The sequence below is a fragment of the Salvelinus sp. IW2-2015 genome, unplaced genomic scaffold (assembly GCF_002910315.2).
Source record: "Salvelinus sp. IW2-2015 unplaced genomic scaffold, ASM291031v2 Un_scaffold3196, whole genome shotgun sequence".
Classification (NCBI taxonomy): Eukaryota; Metazoa; Chordata; class Actinopteri; order Salmoniformes; family Salmonidae; genus Salvelinus; species Salvelinus sp. IW2-2015.
The window spans coordinates 1-4,392 of record NW_019944483.1 but is presented as its reverse complement, the minus strand read 5'-3'; the positions used below and the strand labels follow the sequence as shown (position 1 = coordinate 4,392).

General features: G+C 47.3%; 1 pseudogene; it reads left to right on the top strand.

Moving 5' to 3' along the window:
- LOC112075493 (gamma-aminobutyric acid type B receptor subunit 1-like) overlaps positions 1-2,826 on the top strand; it is a 68,094-nt pseudogene extending 65,268 nt beyond the window's left edge.
- Positions 2,827-4,392: the final 1,566 nt, after the last annotated feature.

Below are 4,392 nucleotides of genomic sequence, written 5' to 3'. Positions count from 1 at the left end.
CAGTGTGCACATAGCCTGTCTTCTCCTGAGAGCCATGTCGCTATGGCGGCCTTTCTCAATTAGCAAGGCGTATGCTCCACTGAGTCTGTACATAGTCAAAGCTTTCTTTAAGTTGTGGGTCAAGTCACAGTGTCAGGTATTCTGCCACTGTGTACTCTCTGTTTAAGGGCCAAATAGCATTCTAGTTTGCTCTGTTTTTTTGTTAATTCTTTCCAATGTGTCAAGTAATTTATCTTTTGTTTCTCATGATTGGTTGGGTCTCATTTTGCTGCTGTCCTGGGGCTCTGTGGGGTTGTTTGTGTTTGTGAACAGAGCCCAGGACCAGCTTGGCTTAAGGGGAACTCTTCTTCCAGGTTCATCTCTCTGTAGTGATGGCTTTGTTAATTGAAGTTTGGGAATCGCTTCCTTTTAGGTGGTTGTAGAAATTTAACGACTTCTTTTCTGGATTTTGATCTCTCTCCAATCTCCTTCATCTCTCTCTCTCCATATCCCTTCATCTCTCTCTCCTCCCATACTCCCTTCATCTATCTCCCTTCATATACCTCTATCTCTCTACCTCCACCACTTTCCCTGCTCTCTCTCATCCATCTCTTTTTTCTGTTCCCTTCCATTTATCCCTCCCTCTCTCTCTCTCTCTCTCTCTCTCTTTCTCTCTCTCTCTCTCTCTCTCTCTCTCTCCCCTCTCTTCTCTCTCTCTCCTCTCTCTCCTCTCTCTCTCTTCTCTTCTCATTCTCTCTCTCTCTCACTCTCTCTCTCTCTCTCTCTCTCTCTCTCTCTCTCGCTTCTCTCTCTCTCTCTCTCTCTCTCTCTTCTCTTCTCTCTCTCTCTCTTCTCCTCTCTTCTCTCTCTTCTCTCCTCTCTCTCTCTCTCTCTCTTCTTCTCTCTTCTCTCTCTCTCTCTCCTCTCCCTCCGTTCTTCTCTTCTCTCTCTCCTCTTCTCCTCTCTCTCTCTTTCTCTCTCTCTCTCTCTCTTCCTCTCTCTCTCTCCTCCTCTCTCCTGTCCTCTACGTCTCTCCTCTCTTCCACAAGGGTTTCTGTCATTCAGTTGTGATTTTTAAATGGAGATTCTTGACTCATCTGTTGGTCACTAAAAGAGCCCATGCCGAGCTCGGTAAGCGAAAGGGGTCCGTGAACCGCTGATGTCCCGGCTTTAGTCCCAGCCTGATCCCACATACTTCCTTGTCTACCTAATCATCCACAGCCTCCACACTGGCTCATTCTACCTAACCTGCAAGTCTTTCTGTAGGTCCGCTTGCTATAATGAGATTATAATGATCATCGTATTCTATCTCTCTCCCCGTAGGTCCAAGGCCCCCAGCAGATCATGACGGTGGTTTATAGAGAGATTTAGGTTCCTCTCTCAGAAGCTCTCTTTGTTGTCTGTTGTCTGTGTTCCTGGACTGGGGATTCTTAACTGGGATAGTGTGTCTCACATTCAAACATCTACCAACAAGCAATGTCAGGTACCGCAAAGACCCTGTTGCGTGTGCGTGTGGTGTGCGGTGTTTGCGCGTGCGCGTGTGCGTGTGTGTGTGCATACAGCATTTGTTCTCTGCCATTTCTAAGCGGTGTTTGAAATCGTGTGAAATTACAGTGATTCTGAGAAAAATCCTTTATTTGATTCCTATGTCCATCACAGATATATCCAATATTCCCACTTCTTGCACACCCTGTATATCAATCATTCAGCTGTTACCCAGGATATTCACATGTCGGTGTGTGAGCTTAGACAGTTAAATCCCAAATTAATTTTCATTTGTGACAGACAGCTAATATCCTCCTGCACTATGTGTACAGTCTGGGTTGTCTGCATGCTGAATGGCTCACGAGAGACATTCTGTGACAGAGATAGTGTTCATGTGTGTGTGTGCAATGTGTGTAGAGGGGGAGATAGAGAGAGCCTGATGGCCAGAAAAATCTGTGTGTGTGTGTGTGCGTGTGTGTTGTGTGTGTGTGTGTGTGTGTGTGTGTGTGTGTGTGTGTGTGTGTGTATGTGTGTGTGTGTGTGTGTGTGTGTGTGGTGTGTGTGTGTGTGTTGTGTGTGTGTGTGTGTGTGTGGTGTGTGTGCTGTGTGGTGTTGTGTGTGTGTGTGTCTGTGTGTATGACAGGTACATCCAGAACTCCCAGCCCTACCTGAACAACATGACGGCAGTGGGGTGTATGATGGCTCTGGCTGCTGTCTTCCCTCTGGGCCTCGACGGACACCACATACACAGGAAGCAGTTCCCTGTGGTCTGCCAGGTACACAGGAAGTACACAGGAAGTGGAGCCATACCACTAAAGCATTGTGGGGGATCGAGTTTTATGGGTACAGGAAAGCTCTGGGCTGAAGTGTTTCCCCTGGTAAAGACCCTAACCTTAAAAAATTGTACGGATAATGCTAAACTGACCCAAGATCTTCACTTTACATCTACTGCTAAAGGGAAGTGGATCCTACCACTGAGGCATTATGGGGGATAGAGTTTTATGTGTTAGAATTCTTGTACGAAGACAGTTGAGGTCATATGAATAACTGCCAAATGAGAACATGACTTTAAAAAGGAATTATTCTCTAATAACTATTATATTTAACACATTAATACATTTGAAAATAATTGTTTTTATCCCCCACAAGTTATGTAAAGGATTTATTATTGTTTAATAGATGCCTAGATACAATGAATGATTATTGTTTAATAGATGTATTTTCTTTGCCCTATTCCCCGGCCAGTTCCGCCTGTGGCTACTCGGCCTGGGCTTCAGCCTGGCGTACGGTTCTATGTTCACTAAGATCTGGTGGGTCCACACCGTCTTCACCAAGAAGGATGACAAGAAGGAGAAGAGGAAGGTAAATAAAAAGGAGAATAAAACTGGTTTCATCCTTTAGGCGTCATCCCCCAGTTCAAGGGCACTCTTCGTCTGTCTCATAGGAGAACCCTTGTAGGTTGACCCTGAAAGAATGATGTATTTCCGCAACGTGAGTATTATCATTTCCACATTTACGTCTCTCTCTACCCGTTCTTTCTCTCTGGCCCAAGTCCTGGTTCTGTAGTCGCGCCTTGGAAGATCCAGATGAACACTCCAGTCGCGATAGCCCCCAAACAGCCCACCACCGTTGAAAAAATACCCCATTCAAGTTGGTCCCACGCGGTGAGAGAGAGAGTAGAGAAGAGAGAGAACAATCTGAGTCATTAATGCTGTCCATTCTGCAGCCATTTCAGCAAGCCATTTTTAATTCAGCCAGCCTGTAACGGAGCCAGCCAGTAAACCCAGCCAGCAGTCATTCAAGTCAGCCAGCCAGTAACCCAGCCAGCCAGTCATTCAGTTCCAGCCAAGCCATTCAGCACAGCCCGTAACCAGCCCAGCTAGGTCATTCAGCCAGACAGTAACCAGGCCAGTCCATTCAGCCATTACAGGGGCGGCCAGCCAGTACCCAGCCAGTTAGTTGTCATTCAGGTGGCCAGCCAGTAACAGCCAGCCAGTCATTCGGGGCCGCCAGCCAGTAAACCAGCCAGCCAGTCATTCTGCAGCCCAAGTAACCCCCCAGCCAGCCAGCAAGCAGCCAAGCCAGTAACCAAACCAGCCATCATTCAGAGCCATTCATGGTTCAGCCAGCCAGCTAGTCATGTCAGCCAGCCAGTAACACCAGCCAGCCAGTCTTCGCCAGCACCAGCCAGTAACACATGCCAGTCATTCCAGAAATTGTCAGCTAAGCCCGTAACCAACAAACGCAACAGTTTCATTCCAGGCCGGCCATTCAGCCAGCAAGTAAGCTAGCCGAGTCATTCAGGTGCCAGGCCAGCCAGCCTGCCAGCCAAACCAAGCCAGCCATTCAGCCGGCAAGCCAACCAAGGCCGCAGCCAGCGCCCCCTATTCAGAGGTCTGTGATCCCAAATAGCACCTATTCCCTATTTGTTGCATTTACTTTTTTTGAAACCAGGGCGACTGGTGTCCCCTAAGGCTCTGTTCAAAATTGTCTGCAACTGTTGTAGTTTCTAGGGTGCATTGGGGGAGGAAAGACAAAGGCCGGAGAAGGCCGTTCCATTCACCATTAACATTTGGAGATGTTGCCATTCCAACCCATTAAACATTGAGATGTTTCCAGCGAGCGCACGGCTGGCCGAGCGATAACTCTTCTGTTATTGTTGTGATGTTGCTTTCCTCTTTGTTACCTCCCCCCCCCGAACATGAGTGTGGTTGTTTTTTTGGAGGGGGGAAATTGTGTAAGATCTTTCGGTTGATATACTTGAGATGTAACAATCTCTTTTTTTTCCATTCTGTAAAAAGAGGGGATACCTAGTCAGTTTGTACAACACTGGGAAGGTAAACCAGGAGGAAAGATGGGAGAACCTAGTCCAGTTGTACAAACTGGGGAGGAAACACGGAGGAAAGGAGGGACGATAAATCCCTAGTC